Raw genomic sequence first — 15,848 nt, 5'->3', positions numbered from 1 at the left:
GAGTACCCCTTTAAAGGAGTATTCCAGTGCAGTAAAACCTATCCCCTATCCAAAGGATAGGGGATAAGTTTTAGAATGCTGGGGTCTGACCACTGAGACCCCCAGCAATCTCCTACATGGCCCCCCGGCAGTGCCCAGGAAGGGAGCGCGTCGACAACCGCACGATGTAGCACCCGACACACTCCATGTATCTCTATAGGAGAGCCAGACATACCCAAATGCTGTATCTTTGTCTCTCCCATAGAAATGCATGGAGGGGGTGTATTACTTTGTGTGAAGGTTAACACGCCCTGTTCCTGGGGACTGCCTTTGGATAGGAGGTAAGCTTTACTGCACTGGAGTATTCCTTTAATAACATATTAAACTAATTCTTCTTGTTATTACAGATGAGTGGCAACCCAATATATGCAGTTTTTTTTTAAATGTAATGTATCCACTATCAAATGTTTCCTTTTATCCAAAATTACTTTTATTTTTATTTTTTTTATTTGTATTTTTATTTTTTACTTCATTTTTTTCTTACATTATTTTCTTTATTTATTCTTATATTAGAATTTATTATTATACTTCTAGTGTGCAAGCATTGTGTTACGCTATGCGCTCCTGCCTCACACGTGAGCCGTGAGCGCATGGTCCCCTTATCTTCTGCTGCTGACGGGAGTGGGACTCGCATTGCGGGACGCACCCGCATGCGACCCCCAGTCCGTCACTCTCCGGGTGTTTCCCCTGCCTTTGCTTCTGCCTCTCTGCTTCGGCGCGAGTGTCCCCATCCCTTAGGGCGTGCACGTGCCGGAGCTTTAAGAAAGGGCCAGTACGCTCATTAGTGTAACCACCTGTGTCTTGTTGATAAATTCCTCCACCCTCCTCAGTTCTCTGCCGGATCTTTGTTGGCTTGTGCCCTAGAGAAAGTGATCATTTGTATTGCCTTGCCGTGTACCAGATCTCCTGCTCTTGTGACCTTGACCTTGCTTCTCTGCCGCCTGCCTACTGAACTTCTGCTACGTCCCGACTACGCTACTGTGCCGCCTGCCCTGACCTACAGCTATCCTGACTACGAGTTCTCTCATCCCTTTTGTGCTTCGCATCGCCTCAGCCACCTGTGTGGTCGAGCCGTTGCTGGGGGTTACGACCTGGGTGTCGCCTGCAGCAGCAAGCCCATCCTGCTTTGCAGCGGGCTCTGGTGAAGACCAGCGGCACCTTAGACTCCGTTCCCTGGCACGGTCCGAGTCATCTGCCACACTGGTCCAGCGGATCCACATCCACCGGAGTTCCTGTCTTCAGAAACGTGAGTGTTACACATTGTCTTTAATGTTAATACATGATACCCTGTTTGACACTGGCCACTACTAGGGCTACATTTACTGTGCCCTATCAGCAGCAGGCACATCAAAGAGACAGCCCTGGGGTCCTTTCTAGACTCCCAGGGCTTATGCAGAGCATTTCCCTCAGTGTCTGATCAGGTCACTGAGAAACCCAGTGAACTCTTTAGAGCAGGGAAACCCCTTTGGTCTTGCTGCTGTCATTGACCAAGCGTTTAAATGTGCCTTTAGTCAGATGCATCAGTGAAAAATAAAAATGTCATTCTTGGAATCAAAATAACCTGTAGTGTATGTTGTAATGTTATTGATACTTGGTGCATTCTGTTAAAGAAGAATTATCATGTACAAAAAACTTATCTCCTATTCAAAGGACAGGGGGTAAGTGTTAGATCTCCTGCACCCTGGCTCTCCTCGGGAACGAAGCGTGTTGACCCACGGACGAAGCGACCCCTGACACACCCTCTCCATGTATCTCTATGGGAGAGCTGGAGATAGCCAAACACTAGAGATGCATGGAGGGGGTGTGTTGGCCGCCTCTTCGTGCGGGGTCGACACTCTTCATTCTCGGTGGGAGCTGGAGTCCTGTGCAGGAGATCGAGGGGGTTCCAGCAATTGGACCCCCAGCAATCTAAAACATATCCCCTATCATTTGGCTAGGGGACAAGTTTTTGTGCATGATACTTCTCCATTAAATAAAAATAATATAATATAAATGATAATAATAATGATACTAAATAGTAGAATTACTTCCCCCCAACCGTCCCAAAAAATGAATCAATAAATAAGCCTCCAACTTTCTTTTTGTACATATGATATTAGCCACAGTGGCATGTCTCATGTATTTGGTAGTTGTGCAGGCTATTTTTTTGTGTGTTTTTTACATTGCAATTGCAAGTGAGGGGAGTGGCAACCTCTCTTAGCCAAGCACCCCACCTTTTCCACAGGTGGTTTTTAGTCTGATAGTGGATCCTGCATGTCGCTCAATATGAGGCTATATGCCCAGCAGAAGTGAGTAGAGTGAGCGTATTAGGGTCTCATCCGAAGTAAGACCACCTCCATGTGATGGATGGGGGACACATGTTAATCAAAAAGTGCACTAAGTGCCTCAATTTCTTTTACCAAGAGTGCTGCTGCAACCATCTATTTGTATACTTTGTGTTTGCAAGGGGAGTAATTACAGGGGGTGCAGATGGGGCCCCAAGGCGTATCTGCCCCATAAGAGGCCAGTATTATAAATGGCGCATGAAGCCCTGTTGCAGATCTTGTGTAGTGGCCCAGTCCAGGAGTTGCACCCCTTTACCATTGCTGCCCTGTCAGGTGGACTCTATTTCAGTGACCCATGGGCCCCCCTTTCATCTATGTTTCCTAAATAGTTAATAAGCACCTATGTTATCCAATGTAATGTGTATATATTATTATGTGCCTTTAAATACTGTTGTCATGTGTTGTAACCAAGGAAGGTACCAGTGACCATGTGAACTATAGAGTGACCTATGGGACCTCTCCATAGTCTCCCCATATAAACCCTGGGTGGAGCTAGTTCAGTCTCTTGTGTAGTTGCTGCTGAGGAACAGTGAGGTCAAGTCCAGAGCAGTGGCGTAGCTATAGAGGTCGCAAGGGTCAAGGAAGCTATAGAGGTCGCAAAGGCCATTGCGACCAGGCCCCATAGCACGGGGGGCTCGCTGCTAACACCAGGCCCGGTGCTAGCCTGAAACCCCCCCTCAGCGCTAGCCTGAAACCCCACCCCTCAGTGCTAGCCTGAAACCCCACTCCCCAGTGCTAGCCTGAAACCCCACCCCCCAGCGCTAGCCTGAAATCCCCCCCCAAGCACATGCAGGCACGCACCGTGGGCTCCCTCGCTGCCAGCGCAGTGCTACCTCCGCCAGGACCCGATCACCAGCAGACCTCAGCGCTGATCTTCATGGTGGCCACAGGTGTGGAGGCGGGGGAGCGGCGGCAAAGGGGTGAATTTGTGGTCCGGAGGGGTGGGGGGTTGATGAGCGTGGAGGCGGGGGTGGAGATTGTTATTGAATTTGTGGTCTGGAGGAGGGGGGGGGGAGGGTTGGAGGCAGTTATTGAATCTGTGGTCCGAGGGGGGGGGGGGGGATTTGTGGGCTGCACACGTTCAGCCATGCTAAATAATGGCATCTGCCTGTTCATGAGGTGATCATAGAATTTGGGGTCCGGAGGCGGCATGTGTATGTACTGTTTGTATGATGTATGAATGATCTGTGTGTGTATGTACTGTTTGTATGATGTATGAATGATAGACTCCAAGTGGGAGAGGAGAGAGGGGGATGGGCAATACAATACGTATACAGCAGCCTTAATTCTGCACAGATAGTAAAAGACCCGGGGAGCAAAAATAAAGCATGGGGTGCTAGACAATAGCAGAACAAGCAATTCCACAAAAATATCCAATAAAGGAAAAAAGGTCTGCACTCACCATGTAGTATGAATAAAATTCGGACTTTATTGAGGCAGTGTCCATGTACAAATCTTGTTTGGACTTTAATGAAGCATAGTCCATATTCAAAGCATGTTCACCCAGGTGCAGGGAGGGAAGGCAGCTACCAGCAGGCAGCCGGAGCGTATCAGCAGAACGACAGCGCAGTTTTGCATCAGTGACGCATCATCCGGTTCCTGATCCATTGGATTACTATCCAGGTATATATGGGGAAGAGGGAGGAGTGACCCTTCACCAAAGGAATACATAGTATATAAAATCACACATGTATAGTAAAACCAAAGAAGATCACAACAATTATCCTACTGATTCATAGAAAAGAGCTAAAATCGTTTCTTCCATTCAGACCTAAAGGGTCCAGCGCTTTTAATCTCATAATCCACTTTGCTTCGCATTCTAGCAATTTTATATGTCTGTCCATACCTTGCGGTTGTTGTGGAATATGTTGCAGACATGCAAATCAAATTTCTTTGATTTTTCCATTGTGGGGATCATCTATGTGGGCAATGAAACAAGTAGCACCTACATTTGTACGTAGAGAATATAGGTGTTTTCGAAATCTGATATTAAGATTTATTTTTGTCTTCCCCACATAGAACATACCACAAGTACAGGTCAAACAAAAAACTACAAAGTTCGACCTACAGGAGATAAATTGATTGACTTTTACTGTATAACCGCCTAGTTGGATATATTTTTTTTATAAGAATGTGTTTGCAATAGTTACAATGCCCACAGGGAAAATTGCCAAGAGTATATTTTTAACGAGCCAGTTTGAGTCAGCATTAGTTTTTTATGTTTTTTTTTTTATATTTAATATTATCATGGATGGTTTTATTTTTTTGAAAAGTTACTATAGGTTTATTTTTTGCTATATCATTAATTAACGGGTCATGTTCCAACATAAACCAATTTGAAAAAATTGCATTTTTTTATTATTCTATTAATGTGACTATTATCAAAAGAGAAAATAACTTTTTTATCTCTCTTTTCTTTTTTTCTTTTAACCCGATAACGACCATGGACGTCTATACTCGTCCAATGGCCGTTACCGGGGTATGACGCGGGCTCCCGACTCGAGCCCGCGTCATACCGGCCAGCCCCCAGCTGATTCCTGTAGCTGGGGGCCGGCGTTAATAGCCGACATGCGGCGATCGCCACGGCCGGCTATTAACCCTTTAGATCGCCGCTGTCAAAGTTGACAGCGGCGTCTAAAGGTGCCTGTATACAGTCCCTGGTGGTCCAGTGGGGTGGATCGCTCCCCCGCAGCGCGATCGCGGGGGAGTGATCCACTGCTGAGGTAGCCTGAGGGCTTACCTCTTCTCCTGTGTCGGCTCCGGCTCTCTGAATGATAAAGCCTGGCAGGGCCAGGCTTTATCAATCGAGCGCAGAGCACACAGATGAATGGGATTGTATGCAATCCCATTCATCTGTATGAGGAATCAAATGATTCCTCCTAAAAGTCCCCTAAGGGGACTAAAAGTGTAAAAAAAAAAAGTTTTAAAAAAGTTTTAAAACACACACATTAACCCCTTCTTTATTAAAAGTTTAAATCACCCCCCTTTTCCCAAATTCCATATTAAAAATATGTAACCATAATAAAAATAAACATATGTAGTATCGTCGCATGCGTAAATGTCTGAACTATAAAAATATATCATTAATTAAACCGCACGGTCAATGGCGTACACGCAAAAAAATTCCAAAATAGCGTATTTTTGGTCACTTTTCATACCATAAAAAAAGGAATAAAAAGCGATCAAGAAGTCCAATCAAAATAAAAATGGTACCGATTAAAACTTCAGATCACAGCGCAAAAAATGAGCCCTCAAACCGCCCTGTACGTGGAAAAATAAAAAAGTTATAGGGGTCAGAAAAGGACAATTTTAAATGTATAAATTTTCCTGCATGTAGTTATGATTTTTTCCAGAAGTGCGACAAAATCAAACCTATATAAGTAGGGTATCATTTTAATCGTATGGACCTACAGAATAAAGATAAAGTGTAATTTTTACCGAAAAATGTAGTGCCTAGAAACAGAAGCTCCCAAAATTTACAAAATGGTGTTTTTTCTTCAATTTTGTCGCACAATGATTTTTTTTTCTGTTTCTCCATAAATGTTTGTGTAAAATGACTCATGTCATTCCAAAGTAGAATTGGTGGTGCAAATTCATATGGATTTTTAGGTGCAAAACTGAAAGGGTTATGATTTTTAAAAGGTGAGGAGGAAAAAACGAAAGTGTAAAAACAGAAAAATGCTTGGTCCTTAAGGGGTTAAGCTTGTTTGGAATAAGGAGTTCTTTCCTTTCTCTCTGTTCTGCTCTTAAAAAAGTTTTATTAATTATTGAATTTGGATACTTTCTTTCTTTTAATCAATGTTTTAATTCTTCTGCTTGTTTGTAATATTGGGTATTGTCATTATTCCTTCTTTTTAGCCTGATAAATTGTGAGTAAGGAATATTATTCTTGATGTAAAATGGATGTGAACTTTGATAGTGTAATAGCAAATTTTTTGCTATATTTTTTCTATTGCCAATAGCTTTTACATTTAGTTAATCAATACTGAGTGTAACATCCAAAAAATGTAAAGATCGTCGTCGTCGTGATCGGCCTTAAGCCATACCACCACTGCGCCGCCCTTATCAGCCCTAGTGACCAGCACATCATCTCTCGATGCTAGCCAATATAATGCCTTCAATTCCTCCAATGGAAGATTGAATGGGCCATAACATCTTTTTTTAACAGCCTGACTTAATAAATCGATACTACTGCCCTGGGGGATTGGGGGACAAAACTTTGATTTATTACCACCTGTGAACGGTGTATTATGGACAGAAAGTTCTAAATTGTCATTCCCAGGAATCTCCCCGGACAACAAATCGACAAGCATAGTGACGCATTTATCATCTGTTTCATCAAACTCCTTTACTATAGGAAAACCCAGTTTGCTTAATTTACAAGGGTTTTCACCCTCTTTTTTTTTATTCTCAACCAAAATATCGGTGCTGTTATTTTTAAAATTTTCATGTTTGCTGTGTGAAATTTTGAAGAACCTTTTGAGTCCGATCTTCCGCAAAGGCTTGAAGAGATCGACCTCGAAACGCTCGTCTTTAAAAGAATATTTCAAACCAAAATTAAAGGGGTTATCCAGGAAAAAAACTTTTTTTATGTATATATATATATCAACTGGCTCCAGAAAGTTAAACAGATTTGTAAATGACTTCTTTTAAAAAATATTAATCCTTTCAGTACTTATGAGCTTCTGAAGTTAAGTTTGTTCTTTTCAGTCTAAATCTTCTCTGATGATACCTGTCTCGGGAAATGCCCAGTTTAGAAGCAAATCCCCATAGCAAACCTCTGCTAAACTGGGCATTTCCCGAGACAGGTGTCATCAGAGAGCACTTAGACAGAAAAGAACAACCTTAACTTCAGAAGCTCATAAGTACTGAAAGGATTATGATTTTTTAATAGAAGTAATTTACAAATCTGTTTAACTTTTTGGAGCCAGTTGATATATATAAAAAAGTTTTTTCCTGGAAAACCCCTTTAAGCCCGTTTTCTAGAGCCCCTATACAAGTATCAGGCAATTCAATATCTGTTAAATTAAACACATTTGTGGAACAAGTCACTGGCCTCTTCTTTTTTTTGAGTCAACACACTGCGGCTTTCTCTTTTTCCCTCTTCTGATTTTTCTCCTAAAGGGGCAGCAGCTGAAAGTTGTTTATAATTGCTGGGTCCAGGTTCGTCTGAAGTGTCTGATTCGGTGGTAAAGAAATCTGTACTTTTCTTTGGTTTTGTTTTTTTATTATAATTATTAGACGTTGAATAGTTAGTTTTTTTTTATTGTCGTTAGACTTTTTATTATCTCAAAATATAAAAAATGTTTTCCCATCTCAAAATCTTTTCTGTCTCTTAACTGTAACTATATCAGATATATCCAACTAGGCGGCTATACGGTTAAAGTCAATCAATTTATCTCCTGTAGGTCGAATTTTTTAGTTTACTGTTTGACCTGTACTTGTGGCATGTTCTATGTGGGCAAGACAAAAAGAAATCTTAATAAAACCTATATTTTCTACGTACAAAAGTAGGTGCTACTCGTTTCATTGCCCACATAGTTGATCACCACAATTAAAAAATAGAAGAAATTCGATTTGCAGGTCTGCAACATATTCCACAACAACCGCAAGGTGTGGACAGACATATAAAATTGCTACAATGCGAAGTAAAGTGGATTATGAAATTAAAAGTGCTAAATCCTTTAGGTCTGCATGAAAAAAACGATTTTAGCTCTTTTCTATAAATCAGTAGGATAATTGTTGTGATCTTCTTTGGTTTTACTATATATGTGTGATTTTATATACTATGTATTCCTTTGTTGAAGGGTCACTCCTCCCTCTTCCCCATATATACCTGAATAGTAATCCAATGGATCAGGAACCGGATGATGCGTCACTGATGCGAAACTGCGCTGTCGTTCTGCTGATTACGCTCATGCTTCATTAAAGTCCGAACAAGATTTGTATATGGACACTGCCTCAATAAAGTCCAAATTTTATTCATACTACATGCTGAGTGCAGACATGCTTTTTTCCTTTATTGGATATTGATGTATGAATGATATGTGTGTATGTACTGTATGTATGATGTATTAATGATGTGTGTATGTACTGTATGTATGATGTATGAATGATGTGTGTGTATGTACTGTATGTATGATGTATGAATGATGTGTGTGTATGAATGATAGATGTGTGTAAACAAGATGTATGTATGTATGATGTGTGGAGATGTATTATTCGGGGGGGATCTGGAGGCGGCGGGTGTATGTATGATATGTGTATGCATGATGTGTATGTATGATGTGTGTGTATGTATGTATTATACATGTGTGTGGGGGCGGAGGCGGCGTGTGTATGATGTATGATTTGTGTGTATGTACTATATGTATGAATCATGTGTGTGTATGTACTGTATGTGGCAGTATTCTATTCAGGGGGTACAGTGGGTGGCAGTAGTATATACTCGGGGGTACAGTAGGAGGCAGTATTATATTCCGGGGTACAGTGGGTGGCAGTATTATATTTAGGGGTACAGTAGGAGGCAGTATTATATTCAGGGGTACAATGGGTGGCAGTATTATATTCAGGGGGTGCAGTAGTTGGCAGTATTATATTCAGGGCATACAGTGTGTGGAAGTATTATATTCAGGGGATACAGTGGATGGCAGTATTATATGCAGGAGGTACAGTGGATGGTAGTTTTATGTATGATGTGTGTGTATGTATGTATTATGCATGTGTTTGGGGAGGGGTGGAGGCGACATGTGTATGTATGATGTGCGTGTATGTACTGTATGTATGAATGATGTGTATATGTACTATATGTGTGTACAGTAGGAGGCAGTATTATATTCAGGGGGTACAGTGGGTGGCAGTATTATATTCAGAGGGTACAGTAGTTGGCAGTATTATATTTAGGGGATATAGTGTGTGGAAGTATTATATTCAGGGGGTACAGTAGGTGGCAGTATTATATTCAGGGGGTACAGGGGATGTCAGTATTATATGCAGGAGGTACAGTGGATGGTAGTTTTATATTCAGGAGATACAGTGTGTTGAAGTATTATATTCAGCGGGTACAGTGGATGGCAGTATTATATGCAGGAGGTACAGTGGATGGTAGTTGTATGTATGATGTATGTATTATGCATGTGTTTGGGGGGGGTTGAGGCGACATGTGTATGTATGATATGCGTGTATGTACTGTATGTATGAATGATGTGAATATGTACTGTATGTATGTACAGTAGGAGGCAGTATTATATTCAGGGGGTACAGTGGGTGGCAGTATTATATTCAGAGGGTACAGTAGTTGGCAGTATTATATTTAGCGGATACAGTGTGTGGAAGTATTATATTCAGGGGTACAGTAGGTGGCAGTATTATATTCAGGGGGTACAGTGGGTAGCAGTATTATATGCAGGAGGTACAGTGGATGGTAGTTATATTCAGGGGATACAGTGTGTTGAAGTATTATATTCAGGGGGTACAGTAGGAGGCAGTATTATATTCAGGGGGTACAGTGGGTGGCAGTATTATATGCAGGAGGTACAGTGGATGGTAGTTTTATATTCAGGGGATACAGTGTGTGGAAGTCTTATATTCAGGGGGTACAGTAGGTGGCAATATTATATTCAGGGGTACAATAGGAGGCAGTATTATATTCAAGGGTACAGTGGGTGGCAGTATTATATGCAGAAAGTACAGTGGATGGTAGTTTTATATTTAGGGGATACAGTGTGTTGCAGTATTATATTCAGGGGTATAGTGGTGACAATATTAAATTCAGGAGGTACAGTGGATGGTAGTTTTATATTCAGGGGATATAGTGTGTGGCAGTATTATATTCAGAGGATACAGTGTGTGGCAGTATTATATTCAGGGGGTACAGTATTTAGCAGAATAATAATGATTATTGTCTTCATATAGAGAATGAGGATCTACTAACAAAGTGAGGAGCCAATGATGTCCGGGTGTCAGACTCTGCAGAGAAGATGGAGCTGGAAGAAGTCCTGACCTCTGGACCAAATGAAGAAGAAAAGAAAAGGCAAGAGAAGACGTCACTCAGGTCACTGATATCATTGTGTGTTCTCCTGACTGTCCCATCAGCTGGAGTCACTTGTAAGTTCTGCAATGATGATGGGTGATGCTGTACCCTTATCTGTGGCTTTCCATCTGTTGCAAATCTACAACTCTTATAATGCCTGAGGCTCTCAAGACATAATGGGAGTTATAGCTTTATAACAGCTGGAGAGCAACTGGAACCAAGGTGATTGGGTGATTGGTGGGGGTCCCAGCAGTTGGACCCCCACCAGAAAAATGGGCTGCTTATTCTTAAATGTCTGTTTTATCTGTCTGTTAGTCACTTATATCGTTGTTTATTCTCCTGACTGTGTCCCATCAGTGCTGTAGTCATTGATATCTTTGTGATGCCGAGTAAGGGGTCGTCCAGGATTGGGGCCCCCAGGTTTCTAGCTACGCCCCTGGTCCTGAGAGAGTGTCTGGTGTCCTGAGGAGACCTAAAGCCTACCACGCAGCCACACTTCCACAAATCCAGTACCCCGTGAATGTCAAAACCTGGTATGCTACATATGGGGTGAAGTCAGTCTAGTCAAGTCATTCAAGATCAATCTGTATACAGTCAGCGTGGGCCTGCAGCAAAATGTCCAAATCCCAGCGAGCCCTAAGGTCTCTGAAGTCACTGGTCACCTTATTGGAACTAACTGAGCTTTTAATACACCTGTCTGCCTCAGCAAAGCTTCCGTTGTTCCGTAACTTGGCGTTGGACTCATTATTTGCCCCGTGCCTAGCCCAGGATCCAGCGGTATACCTTTGAGTGGTGAAGAGGTTAAACCACGCCCTGGCGTCATGAACACAAGAGATGAATGCCATCTGCCCCTAGGGTAATTACATCTGCACTCATTACACCCTCACCACACTTGCATCAGGGCCCAGAAACTACCTCTTGCCACAGTAGTGTGCACCCATGTATTTGGTTGTTGTGCTGCCTGTTTTTCTGTGTGTTTTTTGCAAAGCAAGTGATGGGGAGTGGCACCCTCCATAGCCATTCACGACTTCCCATTCACAGGAGGTTTTTAATCTGATATCCTAGATCCTGCATGTCACCCAGTCAGAGAGAGGTCAGAAGAGGTGAGTAAAGTGAGCGTGTTAGGGTCCTACCTGTGGTGAGGCCTCCTCCGCGTGAAGAGCCGTGTGAAGAGCCTCAGTTCTTTTTTAATCAAATATGGAGTTCTACCGCAACTTTCTTTTTGTGTTTCTGAAAAAAATCAACATTCATATGGCAACAACAGAAGTAAATAAAAAATGAGGATCTTGGAATGTGATATTGAAAAAGCTTAAAAACGAAATTATATATTTAATATTATAAATAATATTATTAAAGGTCAACAGAAAAAGAGCAGAAAAAGCGGAGCACACACCTGGAAATCTTGCTTGTGATGATTTATTTCAAACGAACAGCAGCAGGTTCCAAAATCCCGACACCCCTAGACCAAGCAGAGCTGGAGCGATAGGAGCTATTTACCTGGATAACCGCACAGTTTCATGCTCACGGACGTTTCCTCAGGTCCCTGGTGACCAGGGGTGAGAAGTTTGCATTATCTCGCTGTACGTGAGCAACACAGAGTCCTTGCTTTATACATCATCCCACCTCCACTGCTACAGAAACATTTCATTGGCTTGTTCCATTCATTTCTCCCGCTTGCAGTGCCCAGTTGATACCTCTCTGTTGTTCAAATAATATAAAAGTGTTATTGTAGTTTAAAACGACTTTTGACATGATGCCCATACACTGTGATTTGGTGTAATAAGCTGAGGAAGTGTGCAACAGCTGGCAGCAAATCTGGCCTTTTCTTAACATAGACTTATGCAGAGAATAGATCTGATTTGATTGACAGCCTGGTTGAGTGGTGCACGCTGCTGTGCAAAATCAGCTTAAAACTCCCAATTGCAGAAAGTCTCAGGAGTGAAACCCAATGCGATCACAACTTTTGACATGTCTTCAACATGTCAAAAGTTGTTTTAAATGACAGCAAACCTTTAAAGGGGTACTCTGGAGGAAATTATTTTTTTTTTTAAATCAGATGGTGCCAGAAAGTTAACTAGGGCTAGAAAGTTCTGTCACAACCACAGTGCTCTCTGTTGACACCTCTGTCCATGTCAGGAACTGTCCAGAGCAGGAGAAAATCCCCATAGCAAACATATGCTGCTCTGGACAGTTCCTAAAATGGACAGAAATGTCAGCAGAGAGCAATGTGGTTGTGACAGAAAAGAAATCCAAAAAGTAAATAATTTCCTCTGTAGTATACAGCCTCTAATAAGTACTGGAAAGATTAAGAATTTTTAATAGAAGTAATTTACAAATATGTTCAACTATCTGGCCCCAGTTGATTTAAAAGAAAAAAGTTTTCCACCGGAGTACCCCTTTAAATGGACATTGTCAGATTCAAAAACTTTTTATATTTTGTACATCTTGGCAAACATTAACCTTTCTAATATACATCATAATAAATTTTATTTCCTTTTTATAGAAATCATGGCTTATAAAAAAAAATATATAAAAAACACCACTAGGGGTCAATATACCATCCATAACATAATTCTGTCTGGCATCCTCTTTGTCTAAGCTGAAGAACAGGCTGGGACAAAGTCCAGTTAGTGAGGGCAGGCGGGACTAGCACTTCTCTGTGCTCACTCCTGTCCTGTCCATCTGACTTGTGTCTGAAAATCAAAAGGGAATGGGTTACAAAGCAGCCTGCAGTCTTCGGATGAAGAGACCCAGCACAGTACATCACAGCAGATTTTTGTGGGAAGCTGATTAATGCAGAGTGAGGGACACGCCCCCTCCAAAGCACAAAATGACAAACCAAGTGTAATGATGCTGGATGTGGATCCAATGACCTGTGTGGCAGATGACTTGGGCCGTATCGGGGAGCGGAGTCTAAGGTGCCGCTGGTCTTCACTAGAACCCACCGCAAGGCGGGGTGGGCTTGCTGCCGCAGGCGGTACCCAGGTCGCTACCCCGATATGACTCGACCACACAAGTAGCTGGGTGAGCGAGGTACAGAAGGATGAGGCAGAGGCGTAGTCAGACTTAGCAGAAGGTCAAGGCAGACGGCAAGGTGGCGTAGTCAAATAACGTAGCGGAAGGGTCAATACACGGGCAAACAGCAGACAAAGGGAACGCTTAATCTCAGGCTAAGGGCACTGAAGATCCGGCAGGGAAGAGGGGGCGGAGCTGCCTTAAATAAACTAGCAGAAGGACCAGTCACCAATCAGCGGTGCACTGGCCCTTTAAATCTCAACCAGCCGGCACACGCACCCGGAACCAGAGACCGGAGCAGGGGCAGGTAATGGACAGGCCTGGCTGGGAGAGCTGGGCGGTGAGTGCTGGACCGGAGTGCTCACCGTAACATCAAGTGATCAACAGATGGAAGATATTTATGAGAGAAATATAGATGCTAGACATAAAAATTATATGTACATGATCAGGATTAGGTACTGAGTAACACAACTTTTTTTTGTGGAATAGGACAGGTACTCTTTAAAGCTCAAAAATTAACAAGGAATATTTCCATATATGAGACTGAAGGGAAGATTGTTAAATGCCCATTAGTATTCATCCCTTAAAGGGGTACTCCGGTGAAAACCTTTTTTCTTTTAAATCAACTGGTGCCAGAAAGTTAAACATATTTGTAAATTATACATACTATTACTTATTAGCTGCTGAATGCTACAGAGGAAATTCCTTTATTTTTGGAACACTGATGACATCACGAGCACAGTGCTCTCTGCTGACATCTCTGTCCATTTTAGCAACTGTGCATAGTAGATGTATGCAAAGGGCAGCATGGTGGCTCAGTGGTTAGCACTGCTGCCTTGCAGTGCTGGGGCCTTGGGTTCAAATCTCACTAAGGACAACAATAAATAAAGAGTTATTATAATGATGTCAGCAAAGAGCACTGTGCTCGTGATGTCATCAGAGAGAATTCCAAAAAGAAAAGAATTTCCTCTGTAGTATTCAGCAGCTAATAAGTACAGGAAGGATTAAGATTTTTTAATAGAAGTAATTTACAAATCTGTTTAGCTTTCCGGCACCAGTTGATTTAAAAGAAAAAAGGTTTTCATCGGAGTACCCCTTTAACCACTAAACAGAGACAGTTTTGGCCTTGAGGACATGTTATGTAATGTATTAATAACTTTGGGCTATTTTTTATCTACTGTATACTGCCAATTTTGAGATTGTTTTTTCAAAATACATATTGTACTTTTTGTTATTTGTAAATAACATTTACAGCATTTCCTTGTGAAAAATTAGTATTTTTCAACATTTGAAATTCTGTGCTTATAAGGAAAAAACGTCATGCCTCATAAATTAGATATAGATTCACCTTCATGCTTGGCAAATTTATCAATAATGTGGGTTTTCATTTCTCATATTGTTTTGTTCACCATTGTGTAAAACCCTTCACATATATTAAAGGGGTTTTCCAGGAATAGAAAAACAGAGATAATTTATTTCCAAGACCGGTCCCTGTCTGTCTCCTCATTGGGTGTAGAAGAGTAAGCAGTGAAAATTTCAAAGTTCTACTTAAAAAGAGACAGCGGCACTGTTATGCTCTCAGCCACTTAAGCCAGCTAACAAAGGAGTCTCACCTGCAGCATGACACGATAGCAGGACCACTCTATCCAACCTTATGGATTTTAATGCACCTTTAATAAAGGAAAGTGTTTAACTACCAAAGCTGTCTCCTCATCGTAAGTGCCACCCCTTCTTTCTTTCTCTACTATTGGATTTATACTACAAATGTAATTCTGCAGCTAATATAATCCTTGACGATAACAGCCTCTCCACCAACACGAAACTTGTTACCTCGTAGTAAGAATGTGCGATGATTTCCCTTAGGTACAGAACTTTGTAACCAATTATTCTGTTCGTCATTTATGGGTCTGGCACTTCTTACTAGTATATTCTGCAAGCTTTTACTTCTTGTAAACAAAATTAGTGGTTTATTTTCTGCCACCTCCTTAATGGTGGAATCACTTGACAAAATATGCCAGTTTTTCTTTTTTTTCTACTTTTTTAGTGTGTAATTTAACAGATTCGCTGGGTATCCTCACTCAAAAAAACTGGTTTTTATTTATCCTGCTATTTGTTCAAAGATAACAATATAACTGGTTATTTTTCGTAGTCTAAAAAATTGACTGAATGGTATATCTTTTTTTACATGTTCTGGGTGGAAACAGTTTGAATGCAAAATGGCGTTCGATGCTGTAATTTTCCTGTAGCTACTTGTGGTTATTATGTCTTCTTATATTTCTACTAGCACATCCAGGAATTCTGTGAAGCTCTAACTTTGATTTGAAAAAATAATTCATTTTTATTTGATGGCCAGTAGTTTAATCAAATACGGGAACGTCAGCAGCATGTACGTTTGCAAACATCTATTTGTCAGTACAAGAAGCAGAAATGATATTCCA

The 15,848-nt window shown here is 41.5% G+C and overlaps 1 long non-coding RNA gene across 2 annotated transcripts in view; it reads left to right on the top strand.

Annotated features, from left to right (window-relative positions):
- LOC130285511 (uncharacterized) overlaps nt 1-8,338 on the top strand; it is a 46,725-nt gene extending 38,387 nt beyond the window's left edge. For both annotated transcript variants that reach the window (XR_008847358.1, XR_008847360.1), the window contains exon 5: nt 8,171-8,338. This is a non-coding gene — a long non-coding RNA (uncharacterized LOC130285511). The remainder of the gene's footprint in view (nt 1-8,170) is intronic.
- The last annotated feature ends 7,510 nt before the right edge of the window (nt 8,339-15,848 follow it).

This window comes from Hyla sarda, chromosome 8 (genome assembly GCF_029499605.1).
Source record: "Hyla sarda isolate aHylSar1 chromosome 8, aHylSar1.hap1, whole genome shotgun sequence".
NCBI lineage: Eukaryota > Metazoa > Chordata > Amphibia > Anura > Hylidae > Hyla > Hyla sarda.
The sequence above is the reverse complement of the archived record's forward strand: the minus strand, read 5'-3'. Positions and strand labels throughout refer to the sequence as shown.